Genomic DNA, 27,212 nt, shown 5'->3' with positions numbered 1-27,212 from the left:
TGGTATTTGGAATTAAAACTAATTTCTCTGGAATCAATGCTAAGATACCTTGTTGTGCAACCTGTTTTGCTGTTTTATCTGCCAATTTGTTTCTTTGATGAATCAAGGAAAACCCCTTCTGGTGCACCCAGCAATGTAAAATGGTGACTTCTTCAGGCTTCTGAACAGCTTCTAGCAATTTCAGTATCTCTTCTTTGTGTTTTATTGTGGAGCCCTGTGCAGACAGCTGGCCCCTCTCCTTCCAGATGGCTCCATGTGCATGCACTATGCTAATGGTATACTTAGAATCAGTCCATATATTTACTCTCTTTCCTTCTGCTAAGTCCAATGCTCATTGTAGAGCTATAAGTTTTGCTTCCTGCACTGAAGTATTTACTGGCAGGGCTTTAGCTTCTATCACAGTCAACATTGTCAACACTGCATATCCATCTTGACATTTTCTATTCTGGACAAAACTACTTCCATCAGTAAAAAAATCACAGTCAGGATTCTCCAGGGGCTCATCTCACAAATCCGAATGACTGGCATATATTTGTTCTATGGTTTGCAGACAGCCATGAATCCAAGGTTCATCTGACATAGACGTCAGAAATAGGGCTGATTTGGTGGAGCTAGTTGTTGTTAATTTGATGTCATCTTGTTCCACTAAGACCACTTGATATTTGAGCATCCTGCTAGGGGAGAGTCAATGCCCCTCTTTCTGTTCTAGTATAGTACTCACAGCATGGGGCACATATACTGTTCTTCTGGCCAAGTGTCAATTTTCTGGCTTCTTGAATCAGTAATACTGTGGCAGCTACAGCCCTCAGGCATCCTGGCCATTCCTGACTCACTTGATCCAGTTGTTTGGAGAAATAACCTACAGGTCTTCTAATTTCTCCAACCTTTTGGGCTAAGACCCTTAACACTGGATGCTGTCTCTTGGGCACAACCAACTCAAAAGGTTTTGATAGATCAGGGAGTCCTAATGCCAGAGCAGACATCAAAGCCTTTTTGAGGCCTTGGAATGCCTGTTTTCCTTCTGGTGTCTAAATTATAAGCCCTTTAAGCCCTTCAGGAGTCTCTTTAAACAGTTCATACAAGATTTAACTAAAACCCCGTAATTTAGTATCCATAGTCTACACCAAACAGCCATTCCTAAGAATGCACATAAATCTTGGGTTTTTGCAGGCTGGGGCACTCAACAGATGGCTTCCTTTTGATCTGTCTCTAGTCTTCGCTGTCCTGGAATGATTTCCAATCCTAAGTATAAAACTCATTGTTGACTTATTTGCACCTTCTCTTGGGAAACTTTATAGCCCCCTTGGCCTAGGAAATTCAGCATGTTGATTGCCAATTCCATGCACTTTTCCTCAGTCTCAGTTGTTAGCAAAATGTCATCTACATATTGTAGGACTAGTCCTTCTGGATTATCTCTCTTCCAGATCTCTAATTCTTTTGCTAGTTGGTTCCCCAAAATTGTGGGACTATTCTTGAACCCTTGCGGCAACACCCTCCAAGTGAGTTGGGTTTTACAACCTGTCTGGAGGTTTTCCCACTCAAAGGCAAAAAGAGCCTGACTTCATTGATTTAGAGGTATGCAAAAGAAGGCATCTCTCAAATCTATTACTGTGAACCACTGATGACTCTCAGTGAGAGTTGTTAACAAAGCATAGTGGTTAGCAACCACAGGGTGGATATCCTGAGTGATTGAATTAATAGCCCGTAGGTCTTGCACTAGTCTATACTTATCTGTCCCAGGTTTCCTGACCAGTAAAATGCAGGGCCCAAATAGCAGATTAGGCTCAAGGCCAGTGCTTTTATCAAACAGCAAAAGCTGAAAGCAGCCATTAACAAGCCCTGGAGTTTGATGTACAGCAAGAGAGGGAGCATGCCACAGAGCAGATGAGGAAACCAGTATTGAGAACCAAGTCAACATCATGACCAGCAACAGCAAGTTACAACCTGCCAAGTAACAGCTAAACAGGTGTAAAAATTTGTGGTGGGTTGACTCTGGCTGAATTCCAGGTGCCTACCAAAGCTGCTCTATCACTATCACTCCCCCTCCTCAGCTGGACAGGGGAGAGAAAGTATAACAAAAGGCTGGTGGGTCAAGATAAGGACAGAGAGAGATCATTCACCAATTACCATCACAGGCAAAAAAGACTTTACTTTGGGAAAAAATAGCTTAATTTCTTACCAATCAAATCAGAGTAGGATAATGAAAAAATAAAAAACAAATTTTAAGACACCTTCCCCTTGTCATCTAAAAAGTGAGTTCGTTACCCAGTATGCAAAGTCAAAGAAAAAGTCCAAGAATACGAGATATTGCCTTTAATACAAAGATGCACAAGTTTGGGTGCTAGGTGAACTAGCACACCTTGGTAGTTTCCACAATCAGATTTATATACGATTACATGAATACTAATTTGTTAACTTACAACCCTCTAACACTGATTGGATGGTGATCTACATAATGGTTACACAATCTTATTGGTTAACTACACATGCTCATTAAGGAAGGGTCTCTTTGTGGGCCAGGGTACCTGGTGTAAGGGGGGTGATTTTTGCTGTTATAATGAAGGTAGTTTGCTTTAAGGATACATCTTTGGCTATCTGTCCAACAAATATCAGATATATCTTAATTGCAAAAGTCATGCTGACAACTTTCCACCATGTGCTTGTTCTTCAAAGTCGCCTTATCATAAGCAGCCAGTACTTCAGTTAATCATCCTTGATAGCTCTTTGCATGGGACATCCTGAGTTGAAATAATGTGTGCATTCTGTTTCTTCAAGAAAATGTGCAGATTGTTAAACAAAACCATATGTCCATATAGTATTTGTTAGCTTATATGTTCTGGTTAAAACATTTGATAACTGTTGTGGTTTAACCCCAGCTGGCAAACAAGCACCACGCAGTCATTTGCTCACTCCCCCTCACCCAGAGAGATGGGAAGGAGAATCGAAAAGGAATGTAAAACTCAAGGGTTGAGATAAGAACAATTCAATAGGTAATGCAAAAGCGCTGCACGCAAGCAAAGCAAAGCAAGGATTCATTCACTAGTTTCCATTGGCAGGCAGGTATTCGGCCATCCCCAGGAAAGCAGGGCTCCATCACATGTAACAGTTAGTCAGGAAGACAAACACCATAATGCCAAATGTCCCCCACTTTCCTTCTTTTTCCCCCAGTTTATATACTCAGCATGGTGTCATATGGTATGGAATATCCCTTTGGCTAGTTTGGGTCGGTTGTCCTGGCTGTGTCCCCTCCCAAATTCCTGTGCCCCTCCAGCCCTCTTGCTGGCAGGGCCCAAGAAACCGAAACATCCTTGATTTAGTATAAACATTACCCAGCCATCAACCAAAAACATCAGTGTCCTATCAAGATTGTTCTCACATCAGAGCCAAAACACAGCACTGTACTAACTTGTAAGAGTTGGTCTAAAGCGAATGATATTGTCTCAACATTGCTAACAGAGACCTGGTGATGGAATGTGGTCCTCATGGACACCGAGACCCAGTGACCCTGAAGGAGAACTGCATGGTACGAGGAGTACTATGCCACTCCCTGATACCCGGAGCTGGAAGGAACAACTACGATAAGGTTGCATAACAACTGTTGTCATTACAACGAACCATAACGTGCGTGATAACCTTGCTCAAGAAGGCAGAGAATGGCAACAATCCATGGGGCAGAGGAGGAGCAACGTGTATTGCTCGGCATAAAAGAGGACCCTTTAGCAATCGAATTTTAGGAGATCTCCCCCACCAAGGATCACGAAGGACCGGCGGGGACCTGGGACCATAGGGACGCCTTGGACCCATGGTGGTAGCTATACTCCTCTTTAATTTTTCTTTTTACTTTATATTTTCCTCACTTTCTCTCTGTCTACCTATCGCATGCCGCTTTATGGGCAAACAATAAAATTTTGCTGTTTAATTGAAGCATAACCCCTTGTTGTGGTTGCCTTGATTTTTGCACTTTGAGATCATAGTAAACAAACCATCACGAGTCCACTGAGTGGACCATGACATAACTACTAAGAAGAAAATTAACTCTATCCCAGCTGAAACCAGAACAGTATCCACCCCTTCTTCCATACCATTTACGTCATGCTACACTTTCCAATACAACCTCATTCCCATACAATACATTCCCATCCTTTGATATAATACATGGATATCATTTCCCTAGTCCATGCACCACCTCTGTAAAAATATCTATGAAATGTCCACAAATGTCCACAAAATGTCCATTGAGTTCATTTCGTCCATGAGCATGATCTCTTATAGTGGCCACTCAGGAGAAGAGAGGTTGTGCGTTGTATGGGGTTATCAGGCACAAAAACCAGCTCAGGTCAGGTCACTGCTGCACTTGCACTGCTTCTTGTAAGGCTTGTCCTCCAATGGTTCAGGTGGTTCCTGCTATAGTCATTCCTATAACATGAAACTCAAATCATGGGTTACAACAATTTAAAGGTATATCCATTACAATCTCCACCCCTGGGCCCTTTGGACCACCCCGTAGGGTTTAACATTGCAATGAACTCCTCCCCTTGCCCTTACTCCGGCTTGGACTTATCCACAGACTACAACCTGCTCCAAGTGGAGCCTCAGCTACAAGCCACAGTCTCTCCAGGGGTATACCTGCTGCAGCATAGACTCATCCACAGCCATAGTCACTTTGAAGTACACCTGTTCCAACATGGTCTTATCCATGGACCATCACCATAGACCTGCTCCAACATGGCCTTACCAACAGCCACAGGCCCTTCAGAAGTAAATCAGCTCCAACATGGCCTTATCCCTGGCTGCCTCCAGGCCTGTACCTGCTCTGTCGTGGGCCTATCCATGGCCACATGCTTTGAGGTGCTCCAGCATGACCTCACACACAGCGATTGATGCTTCAAGGTGTACCTACTGCAGTGTGGACTTATCCACAGCCACAGATGCTTTGAGGTGTACCTTCTCCATCATGGACTTGTCCTTGGGCCACAATTCCTTCAGAGGCATACCTGCTGCAGCACAGACACAACCATGGCCACAGACACTGCGAAATATACCTGCTCAGGCATGGACTTATTCACAGCTGCAGGGGCTTTGGGGTGTCCTGCTCCCATGTGGATTCATGCACAAGTCACAGTCCCTTTGACTCGAGTTCACACGAGTTCCAGGCTGTCCAGTACAGCAGCACAGAAACAGCACTAATGCCCTGGCTGTCTGCCAGCCCAGGCGCATCACTATTGTTCTTATCAAAATGTTCCTGGGCACAGCACAGTAAGATGATAAGTAGTACTCTAATATACAGTAAGGTAAGCAAGCCCCATGGAAAGCACAGAAACCTACCCCTTCATAGCTAAACCGCAATAACAGCTATAATTTTGAACTAGCACATTCCAGTCAAACCTGTCATTATCTTGAGACCTTTAAGCTCCACGCTGGGCTCCAAAATGGACTGTTGTGGTTTAACCCCAGATGGCAACCAATCACCATGCAGCTGCCTGCTCACTTCCCCCTCACCCAGGATGGGGAGGAAGATCAGAAAGGAATGTAAAACTCAAGAGTTGAGATAAGAACAATTTAATAGGTAATGCAAAAGCCACGCATGCAAGCAAAGCAAAGCAAGGAATTCATTCACTAGTTTCCATTGGCAGGCAGGTATTCGGCCATCCCCAGGAAAGCAGGGCTCCATCACACATAACGGTTACTTGGGAAGACAAGCGCCATAATTGCCAAATGTCCCCCACCTTCCTTCTTTTTCCCCCAGTTTATATACTCAGCATGATGTCATATGGTATGGAATACCTCTTTGGCTAGCTTGGGTCAGCTGTCCTGGCTGTGTCCCCTCCCAGTTTCCTGTGCCCCCCCAGCCCTCTTGCTGGCAGGGCCCAAGGAACTGAAAAGTCCTTGATTTAGTATAAACGTCACCCAGCATCAACTAAAAACATCAGTGTCCTATCAACATTATTCTCACACCAAATCCAAAACACAGCATTGCACCAGCTACTAAGAAAATTAACTCTATCCCAGCTGAAACCAGGACAATAACACCATTGCCTTTCCCTTATTCCTGGCTTAACTTTACTGCCAAATTCTCTACCTCCTCCCCCTGAGCGGTGCGGGGGGACAGGGAATAGATTTTTCTGTCAGTTCGTCACACATTGTTTCTGCTGTTCCTTCCTTCTTTGGGGCGGACTCTTCACACTCTTCCCCTGCTCCAGCATGGGGTTCCTTCCATAGGGTGAAGTCCTTCAGGAACAGACTGCTCTAGTGTGGGTTCCGCACAGGTTTACATGTCCTGCCAGCAATCCTGCTCCAGCATGGGCTCTTCTTTCCACGGGTCCACAGGTCCTGCCAGGAGAGTTCTCCAGCATGAGTGTCCCATAGGGTCACAGCGTCATTCAGGTGCATCCACCTGCTCCGGCATGGGGTCCTCCACCATATGCAGGTGGATATCTGCTCCATCATGGATGTCCATGGTCTGCAGGGGGGCCACCTGCCTCACCATGGTCTTCACCATGGGTTGCAGGGGAATCTGCTCTGGTTCCTGGAGCACCTCCTTCCCCTTCTTCTTCACTGACCTTGGTGTCTGCAGAGTTGTCTCTCTCATATATGCTCGCTCCTCTCTTCTGGCTGCTGTTGCACAGGTTCTTTTCACCCTTCTTAAATATGTTATCACAGAGGCACTAGTAGCATTGCTGAGCATCTCGGCCTTGGCCAGTGGTGGGTCTGTCTTGGAGCTGGCTGGCATTGGCTCTGTCGGACATAGGGGAAGATTCTAGCAGCTTCTTACAGAAGCCACGCCTGTAGCCCCCCTGCTACCAAAACCTAGTCATGCAAATATAATATGTAACTATAAATGCAGTCTAGCACACTCAGATCCAATTTGTTGTTACCTTGAACCCCTCAAGTCTGACATTTGGCACCAAAAAAAGCCTGTGGTGGGTTGAACCTGGACAGCAACTAAGCATCCACCAGCTGCTCACTCAGTCACTGTCCTGATGGAGGTGAGAATTGGAAGAGCAAAAGCAAGAAAAATTCATGGGTTCAGATAAAGACATTTTAATAAGTGAAGGGGGAAAAAAGGAAAAACAAAACAAGTGATGCAAAGGCAATCACTCACTACCTCCCACAAGCAGACTGATACCCAGCCAGTCTCTAAGGAACGGATACTTTGGAAAGACTAACTCCCATTTTTTATTGCTGAGCATGACAGGGTATGGTATGGTATGGTATGGTATGGTATGGTATGGTATGGTATGGTATGGTATGGTATGGTATGGTATGGTATGGTATGGTATGGTATGGTATGGTATGGCATGCCTCTCTGGTGAGTTTTGGTCACCTGTCCTGGCTGTGTTCCCTCAAGGCCTCTTGCCTTCCCCTAGCCTACTCACTGAGGGGGAAGAGTGAGGAGCAGTGAAGGCCCTGACACTGTGCAAGCACTGTTCAACAGTAGCTAAGACATTGGTGTGCTATCAACATTGTTTTAGGCACAAATCTAAGCTACAGCACCATATGAGGTTCTATGAAGATAATTACCTCCATGGTGGATATTGTCTACCTGGACTTCAGTAAGGCCATTGACACAATCTCCCATAAGATTTGCATGGAGAAGCTGTTGATATACAGGCTGGATGAGCTGACAGTGAGGTAAACTGAAAACTGGCTGGCTGAGTGGCTGAGCCCAGGGGGTAGTGATCAGTGGCACAAAGTGTAGTTGGAGGCCAGTCACCAGCAGTGTACCCCAGGGGTCAACCTTGGGTCCAGCCTTGTTCAACATCTTCGTTAATCATCTTGATGATGGGGAAGAGTTTACCCTTGTTGCAAACTGTGTTAACTGTTTTACTGAATCTTTCTATATTTTGTGTTTGTGAAACAGTTAGCTATAGGAACATCTTGATTTTAAGGAGTTAACTTCCATGTTAGAATTATGTTAGCACTTATTAACCAATGACGTATGAATTGCTGTGCTGCTTGTTATCCAAGACTGTGTTACCTGAAATCCCTATTCTATAGACCATAATAACCTTACTCTCTAGACCATAACCAGAGCACCTAGGTTCTATTGTGTTTAGGATGAGTTATTGGACAGCTTGGCAAGGCCGATATCCAGCCATCCAACTTGGCAACAAAACTTATTTTTAAGGTGTCCTTCATTATAATACTAAAAATCACACCCACAGGTCAAGACGACCCTTGCCCAGGTGAAGACCCTTCCTCTGCACAAGCATAGTAACAGAAAAGGGTGACACAGCAGATATTACAATTATATGCAAATTACTAACCAATCATTGTAACTGAGAGTGTATGACCTTGTAATTTTGTGTATAAATGTAACAGTGAAAACTGCATAGGTGTGCTTGATTTGTGGAGATGCCACCGAGCACCCAGCGCTGCAATAAAGGAGTGCCTGCTTCTTAATACTACATTGGTGTTAAGAGGTTGGATTCCCGATTTCGGTGACAAGTGGAAGAACTGTTTCTGCAGCCACAACTGCCAACTGCTAGGTAAAATATCCTCACAAACCTCCTCATATCATGGTGCTTAGAGAGCCTTGTCTCTTCCCTCTCTCCGTCCTGACTTTTGTATATAACCATACAGGGAAGGAAGCTGTCTAACATACTGCATGGTTATTGAAGAAGGTTTTTATCTGAGGCAGAAATTACTACAAGCCCACTTGAAGGCCTGTGGGTACATCTGCAGCTGTCACCAACCATGAGGGGTTGCAAAAAGACCATTTAACTCATAAAATCTTGTCAGAGGAGAAATATCTTTATTTCACAAAGAAGCCAATGCCCACTGTAAGATTTAGTGTTTTTTTGATGTTATTAATTTCTGCCTTCTCACAAAATTAAATTACAGCTTTGTATATATTTTACAAGAGAGACAGAAGGCCAATAAATCAGTGACGTTTGTCTAAAATGGGAAATCCCTTTTTAATTATTAGCAGTCTGCAACTGCATTAATCTCAAAGAAAACCTCAGCCTCCCTTTTTTTTATCTTATCAGACACATGTATCACATACACTAAGAAAAATAACCAGTAAAAATCTATTTTTAGCAAAAGGAATGCAAGACATCTTGGGCACATTTGTTAAAAGTAAATGTCCCCTTTATCCTCCCCCAGAACAACCTGACAACAAGATAAATCAGCACAGTTAGAAAACATTTAAAACCTACCTAAACAACAACAACAAGACGACGACAATGACGAAGATGACGAAGACTAAGACGACGAAGACGACGACCAACAAGACAAACAAGACCAACAAGAACAAGAAAAACTACAAGTACAAGAAGAACAACAAGAACCACAAGAACATCAACAAGAAAAACAAGAACAATAAGAACAAAAAGAACAAGAAGAAGCAGCAGCAGAAGCAGCAGCAGCAGCACCACCACCACCACAACAGCAACAAGCACAAGCACAACAAGCAGCAGCAGCAGCAGCACCACCACCACAACAACAACCACAACAAGCACAACAAGCACAAGCAGCAGCAGCAGCAGCAGCGGCACCACCACCACCACCACCACAACCACAACAAGCACAACAACAACAAGCAGTAGCAGCAGCAGCACCACCACCACCAAAAAAACAACCACAAGCACCACAACAAGCACCACAAGCAGCAGCAGCACCACCACCACCACCACCAAAACAACAACCACAACAGCAACAAGCACAACAACAAGCACCACAAAAAAAAGCAGCAGTAGTAGCACCACCACCACAACAAGCACAACAAAAAGCAGCAGAAGCAGCAACAGCAGCAGCACCACGACCACAACAACCACAACAGCAACAAGCACAAAAACAAGTAGCAGCAGCAGCATCACCACCTCCACAACAACAATAACAACAAGCACAACAACAAGCACCATAACAACAAGCAGCAGCAGCACAAGCAGCTACAGCACCACCACCACCACCACAACAACAAGCGCCAGAAAAACAAGCAGCAGCAGCAGCAGCACCACAACCGCAACAGCAACAAGCACAACAACAAGCACCACAACAAGCACCAGCAGCAGCAGCACCACCACCACCACCAAAAGAACAACCACAACAGCAACAAGAACAACAAGCACCACAAAACCAAGCACCAGCACCAGCAGCAGCAGCAGCACCACCACCACAACAACCACAACAACAACAAGCACAACAACAAGCACCAGCAGGAGCACCACCACCACAACAACCACAACAACAACAAGCATAAAAGCACCACAACAACAAGTACCAGCAGCAGCAGCAGCAGCACCACCACCACCACAACAACCACAACAACAACAACCAGAACAGCAACATGCACAGCACAGTAAGATGATAAGCAATACAGCAAGCAGCAACAGCAAGAAGGAGCCACTAATTAGCACTGAACTCTAATATACAGTAAGGTAAGCAAGCCCCATGGCAAGCACCAAAATCTGCCCCTTCATAGCTAAACAGCAATAACAGCTATAATTTTGAACTAGCACATTCCAGTCAAATCTGTCATTATCTTGAGACCTTTAAGCCTCACATTGGGTGCCAAAAATGACTGTCATGGTTTAACCCCGGCTGGCAACCATGTACCATGCAGCCGCTTGCTCACTTCCCCTCACCCAGAGGGATGGGAAGGAGAATCGAAAAGGAATGTAAAACTCAGGGGCTGAGATAAGAACAATGTAATAGGCAATGCAAAAGCGCCACACGCAAGCAAAGCAAAGCAAGGAATTCATTCACTAGTTTCCATTGGCAGGCAGGTATTCGGCCATCCCCAGGAAAGCAGGGCTCCATCACATGTAACAGTTAGTCAGGAAGACAAACACCATAATGCCAAATGTCCCCCACTTTCCTTCTTTTTCCCCCAGTTTATATACTCAGCATGGTGTCATATGGTATGGAATATCCCTTTGGCTAGTTCGGGTCGGTTGTCCTGGCTGTGTCCCCTCCCAGTTTCCTGTGCCCCCCCAGCCCTCTTGCTGGCAGGGCCCAAGGAACTGAAAAGTCCTTGATTTAGTATAAACATTACCCAGCAACAACTGAAAACATCAGTGTCCTATCAACATTGTTCTCACACCACATCCAAAACACATCACTGCACCATGTACTAAGAAGAAAAGTAACTATCCCAGCTGAAACCAGGACACCCCTTCTTTCTTCCCAGCCTCTACGTCACTCCCAACTCTTTTCCCTTCTCCACCTGAGAGGCACAGGTGGGGTGGAGAATGGATATTGCAGTCAGTTCATAACACTTTGTCTCTGCCACTCCTTCCTCCTCACACTTTTCCCCTGCTTCAGTGTGGGGTACGTCCCACAGGGAAGCAGTCCTTCGTGAACTTCTCCAAAGTGGGTCCTTCCCAAGCGCTGCAGTCCTTCACGAATGAACTGCTCCAGCATGGGTTCCCCATGGGGTCACAGGTCCTGCCAGAAAATCCACATCTCCATGAGCTCTCCATGGGGTCACAGCCTTCTTCAGGCACATCCACCTGCCCTGGCGTGGTGTCCTCCTCCATGGGCTGCAGTTGGATATTTGCTCTACCATGGACTTCCATGGGCTGCAGGTGAACAAGCTGCCTCACCATGGTTTTCACCGTGGGCTGCAGAGTAATCTCTGCTCTGGTAACTGGTGCATCTCTTCCCCCTCCTTCTTCACTGTCCTTGTTGTCTGCAGAGTTGTTTCTCTCACATATTTTCACTCCTGTCTTCCAGATGCTGCTGCACAGCTTTTTTACCCTTTCTTAAATAGTTTTTCACAGAGATGCTTCCAATGTTGCTTATTGGCTCAGCTTTGGCCAGCAGTGAGTCTGTCTTGGAGCCGGCTGGATCTGGCTCTGTCTGACATAGGGACAGCTTCTGGTGACTTCTCACAGAAGATCACCTGCATCCTGCTCCACTACCAAAACCTTGCCACATAAACCCAGTCCTGTTGAATTAGTACACCAATTGAAGGTGTGGAGCTTTTCTAGCCCCAATGAAGCAGTGCTTTCTAAAGCTGTCTTGGGGCCTGGCCTATGGCTATCAAGCTGCTGTCCAGCACCATCAAAAGTGAAAGATAGTCTCCTGATCTAAGAATATGCAGATCACCACTGAGAATGTCTCTTGCTCTGAGGCCACAGAAACAGTGAGAAAGTCTCTCGATCTGAAATCACCCAAATGTATACTGAGAAAGGTTGCTGTATCTTAGGCCACACAAACAGATACTGTGGTTAAAGCAGCCCTCAACTATAGTAGCTGCTGCTGTAGTTAAGAAACAATGGAAGCAGAGGTCAATTGTTGGGAGAGGGGTCCACCGGAGCCAAGAAATTACTCAATATGAGTTATGCATCTTGCTCAATTTTATTGGCTTCTAACATTTCTTATATAGCCTCGATACACAAGCATGCTCCCAAAGCAAACATATGATTGGTTATTAGCCCCGAAGCACGCGCTGCTCACACACCACTATTTATCATGATTGGAACAAGCATTCTATCCATGCAGCTATTTGCGTTAGCTATGCTTTAGCCTTACGGTTTGTTACTCCCTTTATCCACATTCCATTCTCTATCTCCCTTGGCCTTGCACCTGTCTTCCCTAACAGCTGCAGCTTGTTACAGCCACGGCCTGTGCAGGAGCGGTCTGCAAACTAGGACCATGCGCGGCAATCAGTTAGCTGAGGGGAATCTGCTCGAGCTTGTCTAGACAACAATTAACATGATGAGGCGTGTTTACAGAGCACAGGGGAGTGGGAGACGGATGGCGCCAAGGAAAGATAACACCTTGTTGTTAATTGATGTTAGTTAACCACCAGTCAGAGATTGCCTAGTATGCAAGGCTTAGCTTCAAGAAGCAATCTGTTTAAAACGCGCAGCTTCTGAAAGTGTATAAAAACTCGTGCTTCTGTACAATAAATTGACATTTGCTTGCATCAAGCTGCGTCCCGTCTCTTCATTCGCCGCAAATTGGTGACCCCGACATGATGCGTTTAAGGATCTAACATGAAGGGCTCTCGAATCGCCTATCTGAGCGACATGCAGTGAATCCCACAGAACTTTGAATGATCTGCTGAAAGGAAGCAGGAGCCGGCAGAAATCCCTCCGGAGTTGAGAGGTGAGCTGTGGGAAATCCGTAACGGGGAATCAGGCTTCGTCCCCAGAAAGAGACGTATATGGACTCATGAAGGGTCGTCTAGTCAGATCCGGGAGTCTGTGCCTCAGTCTCCTCAAATGGTGACCCCTATGGTGGTGTTCCGAAGCCTTGGAAGAATAAGGACGGAAAAAAGACAGCTCGTGGAAGAGGGCTGCGTTCCGGAGGAGACGGCTTGGCTGAACTTGCTGTCTGGACCAGGCAGACAACCTAAACCCCGAGGATAACACCTGTATTCATCGAGACAGGTGAGCAGCCAAGAAACTTTAGAGACTTTGAAAGAATGAAAGTGTGTACATACAGCAGCCAATTGTATGATGCTGCCGTGGAGGGGAACTCCGGGTCGGGAATGCATTTAGCATCTTGGTGGCAAATTCTGACTACTCTTTGCCAAGTGTGGACTAATTCTACTAACGGTGCTAAACCAGAGGAAGCTGTAAATTCCACCGACAGCTCGACTCTTCTCAAGACACAGTCAGCGATGGCGATTCTGTCCACACCTCCTCTGCCCCCAAAGCTTCTGTCACTGACTGCAGCGACCCTCACAACACAAGGCCAAGCACGGGAACAGGACAACTCGGACAATGATTTTATTGACACTGATAAACCTTTTAATCCAGGTCCTATAGATCTGGAAAAGGAGCTAGACCTTTCCCCCACCCCCTTGTCTCTCCTGATGCATTGATTGTATTTTTGGGGAGGGTGAAAGGGGGTCTGAGGGATTGGTGGCAGGAATGCAAGTGGGAAACATTTAAGTGATGGGTTTTGGGAGTCGCTATGGCATGTTCAGTATTTTGTCAGACAAATCAACCTGCAGAGTGGCAGCCTGTGCAATACGAGGCTGTTAAAGAGTTAAGCAAAGCAGTGCGGGAAGGGAGGATTCATAATACATTTGCTATGTCCCTTCTTGAAGTGACGGCAGAGCCTTATACGCTCACACTGCATGATTGGAAGTCATTGCTTTGTATGGTACTAACTGATACAGTATATGATGTGGTTATTTGATTTTTGTGAGCTATGTGTAGTGGCCTTGATTGAAAACCTTAATCGGGGAATTGCTGTTAACTATGAGCAGTTAGCTGGAGTAATTAATTGTGCCAATTCTGTGACTCAGGCAAGATCTCCCAGGAACAACTGTTTGCAAATGAATGAGATGGCTATTAAGGCAGTCCAGATGCCGGAGTCTTGCCACAGTCTTGCAGGGTCCTAGAGAGTCACTAACTTTAATACTAACTTGATTGATTGGCTTCAGAATATTTTGCAACAAGTCGAACATCAGGAAGCTCAAGGGATGCTTTTAAAACAACTAGCTGTGATAATGCCAATGAAAATTGTAAACGGGCAACTTTCACAATCGCAACCCCAACATGTGTCAAATGATTGTAACGCAGAACTCACAGCAGACTGTAATTCTCAGGCTGAGTTCTGGAATGCAGCATAACAGATTTTTGCTTCTCTAATCTCTTCTGTAAGAATAGTACACACTTTTAACTTGCTTAGTAAATTAGGCTGCTAGCTTGCTAAACAAAGCAATACTACAAATACTGTTCTTTTTTTTCTGGCTTATTAACAGATGTTGATTCTGTCCATCATATGTTGGTACAGAACCAAGTTGCTATTGATTTTTATTATTAGCACAGGGACACAAGTGTGAAGACTTTGATAGGATGTGTTACGTGAATCTGAGTGACCACTGTGAATTAATTTACAAAAGTATCCAAAACTCAAAAGCCTTAAAACAAAGATCTGCAACAGAGCCAGGGGCGGGATGCCTTTGGTCTCTTCTCATGGCTGGGAAACTTTGGGCCATGACTCAAAAGTATTACAGGATTTATTATAATTATCTTTAACCACCTTATTGATGTTTGCCTTATGTCTCCCATGCTTTTTTTTCTGTATTCAGTGTTTAGTTGATTGCAACATAAAGCAGGTCATGGTCACCCAGCTACACACACCCTTTGCCTCGTCGCAATTAACAAGCAAAAAAGAGGATAGAGAATGTCTGAAGAGAGAGATAGGAGAGGAAACTGGAGAATATTTGACCTAACAAGAGATGAGAGAACAACTAGGTATTGTGAAGGAGAATAGGAAAGATAAACATGGTTATCTAGTGTTTAATAGGTGTCTGCATGCTTGTAGAGATATATAGCTATGTAACTGCATGAATGATTCCTGCCCTGAGCCTGGTGGAGCATACAGCTGCGGTTTGTGTCCGGGCTCAGAGATGTAAATAGGGGCTTTGTTACCGTAAAAGTTTTTCTCTTTGCATAAAAAAGAGAGGGAATGAAGGGAATGACCCCAGAGGTATGTTCAGAGAAGGCATGCTATGTTTCAAACTTTTTGACTGAACCAGTTCTTGTTTGGTGTGCCCTTCCACCTATGTATGATGTTAATCCAAAAGATGCTATTGTTTACACTTTGAATGTCGATAATTGTCTTTCTGTAGATGCTAATGTAGTAGGAGGCTATGATGGGAACGTGTCGCAGCGGTTCTTCTCTTATCCAGAGTAACAGCAGGGAAAGCATTAAAGAGTTAAATCACCTTGTTTGGTAGGCAGTTAAGAATGTGAGTCAAAATTGCCACTGCTTTTTGTTGTTGGTTCAGGGACATGGCTGTGAGGAATTTTATGGTATGTGCTGAATGGATTTTAGGCGCCCCATTGCAGCAACATGTTATCAAAATCTGAGAAAATGTCAGCCTTTTTGGCATCCATTTACTCAATTGGCAGTATTGTTTTGTTTGCTATTACCTTGGTTGCTGTCATGTTTGCAAGGGCCCTGCAGAACATGGCAAACCTGGTACTAGCTGTTCAAAAACAAAAAGGGGAAATTGTAAAATTGTATGGGACAGAGACAGTGGGTTATTTTGACATTGATAATATGTCTCAGTTGTTTTTTTATTTGTTCTATTACTTATACCTTGTTTTTCCTCATTCGGTTTCAAAGGTTCTTTTTGTGCAACAGGAAGGGGGAGATGCAGGAGCGGTCTGCAAACTGGGACCATGCGTGGCAATCAGTTAGCTGAGGGGAATTTGCTCGAGCTTGTCTAGACAACAATTAACATGATGAGGCATGTTTGCAGAGCACAGGGGAGTGGGAGAAGGATGGCGCCAAGGAAAGATAACACCTTGTTGTTAATTGATGGAAGTTAACCACCAATCAGGGATTGCCTAGTATGCAAGGCTTAGCTTCAAGAAGCAATCTGTTTAAAACGCGCAGCTTCTGAAAGTGTATAAAAACTCTTGCTTCTGTACAATAAATTGACATTTGCTTGCATCAAGCTGCGTCCCGTCTCTTCATTCGCCGCAGGCCTGTTATTACAATAAAGTTACTTGGTCTCAGGATTCAAGAATAGATCAAGTCCACTTTCTTGTTAACTTCAGCACAACAACTTCAGCACAATTCTAATTCCAGGCCTATTCTAATTCCAGGCCTGGACTGTGCAGATCCTTAGGGATTCTGTGGCCACGCTTCTGCAGCCGTTCTTCTACAGTCAATCAGGTTAGCAACAGAGGAAGAAGCTCTTCTGAGAGGGGGAAGGAGGAAGCAGGAGGACAGGCAACCTATTCTGCAACAGGACAGCCACAAGAACAAGAGAGGGAATATACAGAAATTATAAGAGGAGGAAACTGCACGGTCTCTGTCCTTGAGCAAGCTGTGAGAGATGCAGAAAGACTGTAATTGCTAGCAAGGTGAGCGGATTGCTATCTGGTTGCTCTGATGCTGGGATTTTGAGGACAATAGTCTGGAATTAGAGGGTAAGGGAGATCAGCAGCTGTAATTCATTGCTAGGGTCTATGGGATTGACAAAGGGATTGGAAAAGGGGCAGCCATCCTCAGCCTCTTGAAGCAGCTTCTACTGAGCATGAAGGCAAAGTATCCCTTCAAGGAAGATCTTGTAAACCAGCGAGGCAAGTGGACTACCACAGAGAAAGTTATCCAATATCTAAGGGAATTAGCAGCGGCAGAGGGTGGACAACTGCGGCGAATGAAGAGACGGGACGCAGCTTGATGCAAGCAAATGTCCATTTATTGTACAGAAGCACGAGTTTTTATACACTTTCAGAAGCTGCGCGTTTTAAACAGATTGCTTCTTGAAGCTAAGCCTTGCATACTAGGCAATCCCTGATTGGTGGTTAACTACCATCAATTAACAACAAGGTGTTATCTTTCCTTGGCGCCATCCTTGGCGCCATCCGTCCCCCACCCCCCTGTGCTCTGCAAACATGCCTCATCATGCTAATTGTTGTCTAGACAAGCTCGAGCAAATTCCCCTCAGCTAACTGATTGCCGCGCATGGTCCCAGTTTGCAGATCGCTCCTGCAGACAACAATCAGGCCTCCAAAGTTCTGGATGACATCCAGTGTACACAGTCTATGTGGTAGAAGTTTGTACAGAGTGCACTGATGTCACATGCCAGCACCCTGACAAAGATGGACTGGGCAGACATCAGGCCACCAACTGTACACAGACTGGCCTGCAAGCTCCATTGATTCAAAAATAATCTCTGTTTCCTTTCCCCCTTGACCCTACTGTCTTGCATCTCAGCTATGGAAAGACTGTCCCACTAGTTCTGGCGATTCTAAGAGAATATAGAGAATCTCTCTTCTTCCTTGCCTTTCCTTGGCCAGCATCTCAGCTATCAGGAGTGCCATACGGAGTTGGCCTTTCCCTGATCAAAGGAAAGGGATCTGTGAGCACACACCATGTGCCACCCTGTGGTTCTATCTGTGTGACCATGGTAGGACATGAGGAAGTGGGATGTCACACCTACCTTGGACCTGGAAGCCCATGTATATGAATTGCAGGGAAAAACAGGAGCTTAAAAGGATCCTTCCAGGAGCATTAATATTCCAATTACTGTCGAGCACTTCCCCAGAAGGAGTAGAAGGGCTGAGGACACCTCTCCTTCTGATACTGATCCAATGGATGTATGCCCATGTGGGTTCGAACCCCATGCTTGAAAAGGCTTCTAGTTTGCAACTACAGAAGTCAGGTAATGAATGCTCTGATCAGGAATAGGGTCCCTGCTTCCAGCCAGGAGGAGGAAAGAGGCAAACGATTTTACTGGACTAGATGGATTTGGTGGCCTGGCACATCAGATGAATGGAAATATAAGGACACGGGTGAACAGTGTACTCTAATGCCATTGAGGAACAAGGAGGCAGAACCCATCTGTATTTTTGCAGTGAAAGGGGGATCCCAACAGTTGCCTGTGTTGGAAGTTGAGGTGAAACTAACAGGGAACAAGTGACAGAAGCATCCTATTGTGACTGGTGGTAGGGAATTTTTATTGTACTCCTTGAGGCAAATTAAACACATATAAAGAGATTTTGATGAGCAATGCATTGGGCAGAGTCCTACCACTATAAGCAGTTCTACAAGGAGTCTACAAAGATTCATCACAAGCCAATTCCTCATATACACTTGCAACAGCAACAATCCTGTGAGCATCTGCATCAGGCACCTTAACCTGGTGTTTGGTTCTTCCCCCAGCACCAGTTCTGTTTACTAGAAGTGGCCCCTGAGCACTCCCATTCCACAATTGTTACAAGACCATGCTACCTCTTTTTCTTTTGTCATCAAGGGAAAATTCACTCCCTTGCAAGGAGTCCTGTCTCTGGCATCTCTTCTTCCAGACAGTTTAATTGGTTCTGCAGTTGGGCCTTCTTGATCTCTGTGCCAGATCATTCCTTGGTCAGGAATTACCATTGTTGAGAAGCTATAATTTGAATTTTCCCTTGACTGTCCCAGAGGTCCTGTATATCCTTGACATTGACTAATTCAGAAGAGGGTACTTTAAGGATACCAAAGGGTACCGTTGGGACTTTAGTGTACTTGCCATGGATACAAAGAAGATTATATATGTGTCTACTTTGCCCGGCCTCTTGGACGATCCTTCTGTTGTGTTGTGGGGTTGTTGCATCTCGAAGTACAGCAGATGCCAATTGCTATCACAAGTGTCCTGGTTTTAGCTGGGATAGTGTTAATTTTCCTTTCAGTAGCTGGTACAATGCTGTGTTTTGGATTTAGTATGAGAATAAGGTTAATAACACAATGATGCTTTTAGTTGTTGCTGGGTAATGTTTATACTAAATCAAGGACTTTTCACTTTCTCAGGCCCTGCCAGTGAGAAGGCTGGAGGAGCACAAGAAATTTGGAGGGGACACTGCCAGGACAGCTGACCCAAACTAGCCAAAAGGATATTGCATATCAAAGAACATCATGCTGTGTATATAAAACTGGGGAGAATTGGCTGGGGCAGACTGATTACCGCTTGGGGACTGGTTGGGCATTGGTCAGCAGGTGGTGAGCAATTGTATTGTACATCACTGGTTTTGGATTTTTACCTTTTGGATTTTATTCCTCTCTCCTTTTCATTATAATTGTTATTATTATAATATTTTATTTTATTTCAATTATTAACTTGTTCTTATCTCTACCTATGAGTTTTACCTTTTTCCCCAGTTCTCCCCCTCATCCCACTGTGTGTGAGGGGGAGTGAGCAAGCAGCTGCATGGTACTTAGTTGCTGGCTGGGGTTAAACCACAACAGTCCTTTTTGGCACCCAACGTAAGGCACAAAGTGTTGAGATAATGACAGATTTGACTAGACTGTGTTAAAACAAATTTTTTATAAGTGTTCATTGTATTGGTTTAAAAAACACCAGCCACAATGTTGATTTCTTTGCTCTCAGAGTTGTTGCCCATGATCTCAGGATTGCATTGCATACTTTACTTGCAGTATGTGTTCCCTGTGGTGCTGTTTATCATGTCTGGGGCCTGGGCCAAGGTTATAAATTTGCTGTACTTTGTAATACTGGCTTGTGATATGATAGAGTTGCTGGTTGTGAAATTAATCTGACCTCTGTACTTCGAGAGCTATCTAATGGAAACTATTCATAATTAAACCTTTAGCTTTTTCTCCTCAGAAAGCCAATCTATGGAGGAGACATCCTTCCACATCTTGCCCTTCCCTGTCAGGTCGATTACGGTAGCATTTGAGAACTTCATTGAAAATTTTGAATGTGCTTGGGATGTTGAAACCAGTATGATCCTATTTCTAGGAATACTGAATGTGTTCCAGGTCTTGTTTAAGGTTAAACAACTATTTCACAATACCACCCAAAGATCTGCCCCAAAATTGTTTAGTTATGAGTGGCACAATGTGTGGGAGAGTATGGGCAAGTACCTAGAACAGTGGGCACCTCCAGTGTTTTGGAAATTCACCCCTGAACAAGTGCAGAATCCAGAAAAACTAATAAAATATTTAGTAAAAAGTATGCTGTCACCCTGACAATTCCACTTCCATTGCAATTACTGCAATGTGCTGGGGCCTGGCCCATGCCTACCAAGCCCTGTTCAACACTATGCAGTATCCTCAAGAGGAAGAGAAGGTCTCTGGATCTGATGGCAAAGCAACAGGCACTGTGGCTACTCCAACCCTGGCGATAGGCACTGCAGCTACTCCAACCTCCATGACAGACACTAAGTTTGAACCACAGAACTAACCCGTGCCAGTATCAGTTGCCCCTATACACAAGAAGAAATGGACACGAAAGCCAGCTCATTTAGTAAAGGAGGATGAAGCAGGGCCATTACAGGAACAGGAGGAAGAGGCAGAAAGAGAGTTAACCACTTGATCCCTGTCACTGAATGAGTGGTGGGATATGCAAAAAGACTTTAGATGTGATCCAGGTGAGCACATTATCACCTGGCTCTTTCAATTCTGGGATAATGAGGCTAGTAGCTTGGAATTAGAGGGTAGGGAAGCCAAGCAACTGGGATCACTTTCTAGAGAAGGAGGCACTGACAAGGCAATTGGAAGAGGTACACAAGACCTGAGACCCTGAAGACAATTCCTGACAAGCATGAAGGAAAGGTATCCCTTCAAGTAGGATATTACATGTCACCCAGGCAAGTGAACTGCAATAGAGAGAGGTATCCATTACTTGAGGGGAATTACCCATGAAAAAGATTATTTGCTATGATTCGGAGAATGCACAATTACCCACAGATCCAGACAAAGCCCAATGCAAGCAACCCATTGCAGGAGTGAAGTAATGGACTCAATGACATATCGATATGATCCTAGTTGAAGACACTTAAGTTTCTGAAAGTTTATATACAATTTTCATATTCATACACACGTCACACCTTAATTCTATTGGTTACATACACTGTTCAAATGCTGCTATACAGATACTAATTGGTTAAAAGCATGCAAGCAGTTAGTACCATCTTTAAAATTGTTGACATTCCTGCGGTTATCAGCTCCCAGCTCAGCTCCTGTTTTTCTGCCTGCTTAACTGCCAAAGATCCTGTTTTCTTTGTTCCAGGTGTCTTTCTCACAACCTTGTGGCCTTGCTGAGCAGACAAAGCTTTTATTCATATCAAGCTGCTAAAGCAAGAGTGACTTTTGATAGGCCACATGTCCCTTTTCTTCCAAATACATTGCCACAATTCCCCCTTTTTCTTCTTGGACTATCAAAACATGCTTAATAGCCTTTTCCATAGATACATTTAAAAATACAAGGAATCAAAAGCATCAAAACCAAAATAATTGTTAAAATCGTTACACCTTGTTTAACCAAATCTAATAACCATCCATTAATTCCTCAACCCTTGAGCCATTGGTCCAGACCTCCATCTGTTACAGTGAGTTTCTTCATGTTAATTGTTCTAATTGTTTATATTTGTCTTTGAGTAGGAGCAAACAAAGTTAACTTGCCTAAATAACAAGGCCCTCCCAGAGCCTTAGCCAGGATACCAGGCCATGCTTTATCGCCACAAATCAGAAACAACCCTTTGGGCAATGCTCGGGGTTGCGATGGTGCCATAAGATTGACCCATAACCCTTTGTTACAGTATATGCTAGTATTTCTATACCAGTGCTCCCTAGGGGTCACTCAAAAACATCCATTGGGATATGTCAATAATGGCCCTTTTTTCAATACCTCTTAAAGAAAGTTGTCAAGTAACGCCTCCCTAGTCCCAAACTTGATGCAGGATTGGTTACATTTCAGAGATCCTAAAAGATCTAGCTCTTGAGGTGGTATCATAGAAACATTTAGATGTTGAATAATAAGTTCAGTCTGCATAGCATCTTCAAGTTGTGGAAACCATTCTTTCAATGTCTGCCAATTTTTTAATACGATCAGGTGGGGCCAGGTCAATTTAGCAAAGGTAATAACTTCAACTTTGTTTAGAATTTCACTTTTGCTGATCCATCCTTTAAATTGGTTTGGGTCAAAAGTTGGAACCCCTATTAGACAAGTACGAAAGGGATCTTCTGGAACTGACATAGATAAACAGATGGAGTCTTGACCAGTAGCATTAGCAAGAATAACCCATACATTTTGCCTATTCTTAAATAACCTATGTGTTTCTTCTCTTACGTCTACATACTTAAACAGCAAGCACAATCCCCATAAAATAACCACAATTCTCATTTTAAATCCTTACAAATCTATGTGTCCTAATACAAAAAATATATTTTCTGGATTACTTCAAAAAATGTTAGTACAATTACATCTAACACAATGTGGAGTTAATGTTAGTGAAATATATCTCTGGAAATCTATTATAATGGATTATATTTTTATCACAAAATGTACAATGACAGATTATATACAAACTACAACGGCGGAAGACTGAACAAAGATGATTACTGGCTCTTATTGTCGACCAAATCTCCTGTGTCATTTATTGTGGTGTTCCTCCCATCAATGGCAGGTGATTTCCATGGTTTTACCCAATGAGCCGGAATCCACTTTGGTCCCGAATCTGTAATGAAATGATACACATATATCCTCTCCCGGTTAATTGTACTTCTGCTGGACCTGTCCACTGACCAGTGTTTAGATCTTTATACATTACTTTGACTCCTTTAGTATTTACTGTTGATAACTCACTGCTTAATGCTTTTCCGTGAACAACTATGGGTGGATTTTCTGCTGTACCCGCTAAGCACAAAAAAATTAATGACATATAAAACTTTACAAATATGTTATTGCAGGGATAGACCCATTTCCCCCGTTTTTTGTTTTGTGAGTAAGCTTTTTAAAACTTGATGTGCATATTCAATGATGACCTGACCAGTAGGTGAATTTGGAATACCTGTTTGATGCCGGATACCCCAAAGTTGACAAAATTGAGCAAAGGAATGTGAAACATATGCTGGACCATTATCCGTTTTAATGCATTGTGGAACACCCATAACTGCGAAACATCCGCGTAGATGTTTTTTAACATGTTTTGCTGTCTCACCTGTGAGAGGAGTGACCCATATAAGGGAAGAAAAGGTATCAACTGTGACATGCACATATTTTAGTCTGCCGAATTCTGCTATGTGAGTAACATCCATTTGCCACAATTGCAATGGTTGTAAACTGTGTGGATTTACTCCAAGGCCAATTCCAAAACTGAATTGCTGACAGTCAGGACAGGATTGTACAATACCTGTGGCATCTGAATGCATTATGCTGAATTGACGCGACAGCATTTTTGCACTCTGGTGAAAAAATGCATGTGATTGCTGTGCTTGTTCAAAGCAGTTCACTGGGGGGCCACTCCACACAGGGGCTGCTAGCATGTCAGCTCGATCATTGCCTTCTGCTAAACCTGATGCAATTCCAGAATGACTCCTGATATGCATAATAAAATACTCACAGGTACGTTGATTTAACATCATTAACAAATTCTGAAATAAAGCAGATAAAACAGCATTAGTTAGTTCCTTTAATACTGCATGTTCTAATCGCTGTACTGCTCCAACAACATATAGGGAATCAGAAACAATGTTTAAAGCAGTGGTGGGCCGATGAAAAAAAACCCAAACTACTGCTCTCAATTCTAACGTCTGTAAAGAATCTGACAGTGTTCCAGGAATCACATGATCTTTCCAGGCGTCACCCTCTTTCCATGTAATCACTGGACGCTTGCTATTTTTGCTAGCATCTGTGAAAACTGTAAGGCCTTTGGTACTTCAGGTCGTACAGGGATGTTTTCAAGTAGGTTACGGTGCAAAAAGGAAAACAACTGATGTAGAGAATAAGTGTTTATAATCTGACCAGCATAGCCTTGTAAAGCTAATTGCAAATCTATGGAATGTCATATAGCCCATTCAAAATATGCTTGGACTAGAGGAATTATTATAATCTGTGGCTCTATACCAGAAATTTCTACTAGTCTGGAGCGACTTTTCATAATAAGTTGAGCAATTAATTCCATTCGAGTAAGAATAGACTTTTTGGGCCAAAATGATAAAAATAACCATTCCGAGATTTTCAAAGGGTTGTTTCAATTTTTATCCCATTGAGCCAAAAGAGCAAAAGGGTGGTTACTAGTTTTTTCTCCATTGACTATGATTAATTGTATTTGCAAATCAGGATAATAACGAGTTGCTGCTGAATTAACTATTTTCTGTCCAATATGATCTAAAGCCTTTTGTTGAATTTCTGTTAATTTTCTACTTTCCTCAGCATTTGTACTAGTTGACAATAATGGCAACAATGGTGCTAAATCTTCATTCAAAATTCCACAAAGATTTCTAATCCACTGGATATCCCAAATCAATTTTTGTGCATCTGCCAATGTGGATTTATCTGTTTTTATTGCAATCTTAAGGGGTTTTACTTGAGCTGAGGTAATTACCCAACCCAAGTAATTCCAAGGTTTTGTTTTTTGAACCTTTTCTGGGGCTATTTAAAGACCAGAATTGTCCAGATAAAATTGTAATTCTGATAAAATTGTTGTAGTGGACATATTGTTAACAACTACCAAGATATTATCCATATAGTGATAAATGAATAATTCCAGATAGTTTGTTTGAATTGGTTTTAAAGCCCAAGCCACATATAATTGACATAATGTAGGAGAATTTTTCATACCTTGTGATAATACTACCCACTGGTATCTTTGTGCTGGTTCTGCTTTACTTATTGATGGCACCGAAAAGGCAAATTTTTCACAGTCATCTGGATGTAAAGGAATTGTGAAAAAACAATCTTTGAGATCGATAATCAAAATGTCCCAGTCTTTTGGAATCATTGTCAGAGTAGGGAGTCCTGGCTGTAAGGTTCCCATATCTTGCATTACTGCATTAATTGCTCTTAGATCATGAACAATTGCCATTTCCCATTTTTCTTTGGAATTGTAAATATAGGGGTATTCCATGGGCTAGTAGAAGGAACAATATGTCCTGCATCTAATTGTTCTTGTACCAACTCATGAATTTTGGACAGCTTTTCCTGATATAGCAGCCATTGGTCAACACACACAGGCTTCTCTGTTTTCCATGCCAGTTTATGGATTTGCCATCCTGCAATGGCCGCTCCTAAAAACCCTGTGTTGTAAGTTTAGTGCCCATTTGGCTCAATAGATCTCATCCAATTTAGGCAACTGGTACTTTCAGTACATATGGTCTAGTTTTTACAGTTGTTCCATCAAAAAAACAAAAACGAAGTATATCTTTACTGACACTAGTAGATTGCATTCCACCAATTCCATAGATACCTTCTGTGGTGTTCACTAATTCCCAATTTTGTGGCCATTTAGCTCGTAGAATTACAGTTACATCTGCTCCTGTGTCAATGATCATTTTCAAAGCAATGTTTTCATTCCTGGGCCCAATTATTTTAATCGATTCTTCTGGTTTAGAGTTTTGAATATTTAATGCAAATAACACCTCAGGTTGACCTGAAGAACCAAAACCTGCATTTCCCCGCTAATTATTACCAGATCGAGGGACTTGCGAGACAAATGGAACCAATTGAGCAAAATGAGCTCCTTTTGCAATGTTTATAGGTGGGGTTGTTGTCTGAATCATGATATTTATTATACCAGTGTAGTCAGCATCGATTACTTCTGGGAAAACAAATATTCCTTGTCGTAACACTGAGGAGCGTCCCAGTAACAATGCACATAATCCATGACCTAGAGGCCCTTTCATATTTGATAGTACGCAATGCACTTTTGTGTCTAACAATGTTATTTCTATTGCTGTTGCCACATCCACTCTGGTACTTCCTGTTGTCGCAGAGGGGACACAATCCAAACACCTGTCACGGTCCACTCAGTGGACTCGTGATGGTTCGTTTACTATGATCTCAAAGCGCAAAAATCAAGGCAACCACACCAAGGGGTTATGCTTCAATTAAACAGCACAATTTTATTGTTTGCCCATAAAGCGGCATGCGATAGGTAGACAGAGAGAAAGTTAAGGAAATATAAAGTAAAAAGAAAAATTAAAGAGGATTATAGATACCATCACGGGTCCAAGGTGTCCCTATGGTCCCAGGTCCAGGCAGCGTCCCGCCGGTCCTTCTGATCATCGTGATCCTTGGTGGGGGAGATCTCCTAAAATTCGATTGCTAAAGGGTCCTCTTTTATGCCAAGCAATACATGTTGCTCCTCCTCTGCCCCATGGATTGTTGCTATTCTCTGCCTTCTTGAGCGAGGTTATCACGCATGTCCAAAGAAGAGTGCCCGAGGTGTGGTTTGCCTTAGAGGCAGGTAGCTTCAGACCAGGAGGTGTGTTTTTGTATTATAATGATATTATAATGAAGAAAGTTCACCTGAAGTTCATGTTTTCTAGTTTGTTGTTATGACAACGGTTGTGATCCATCTTCTGGACAGTTGTTATGCGGCCTTATCGTAGTTGTTCCTTCCAGTGCCGGGTGTCAGGGAGTGGCATAGTACTCCTCGTACCATGCAGTTCTCCTTCCCAGGGTCTCTGGGTCTTGGTGTCCATGAGGACCACATCCCATCTCCAGGTCTCTGTTAGCAATGTTGAGACAATATCGTTCTCTTTAGACTGACTCTTACAACACCCTGCATTTGTGTCGTGCACGCTGGGTTTCCGCGCTCTGCTGGAATTTTTCCAGAGCTTGTCCAGTAATACTGAACTTTGATTGGCATTTTCACAGCCCTCTGTAGTACCGGCCCATGGGTCCCGGCGCTGCGGCGGTGCCCCAGGTGTGGCACTGCAGGGGAAGGGGGGCAGTGCTGAGGGGACATGTGTGCCCCGCGCCACCCGGGGAGGCACAAGCTGTCCAGGGGATTGGGGGGGGAGGGGGGCACGGGCTGTCAAAAGGATACAGGTTGCTCCTGATGAAT

Source organism: Falco naumanni, chromosome W (assembly GCF_017639655.2).
Source record: "Falco naumanni isolate bFalNau1 chromosome W, bFalNau1.pat, whole genome shotgun sequence".
NCBI classification, from domain to species: domain Eukaryota; kingdom Metazoa; phylum Chordata; class Aves; order Falconiformes; family Falconidae; genus Falco; species Falco naumanni.
The sequence above is the reverse complement of the archived record's forward strand: the minus strand, read 5'-3'. Positions refer to the sequence as shown.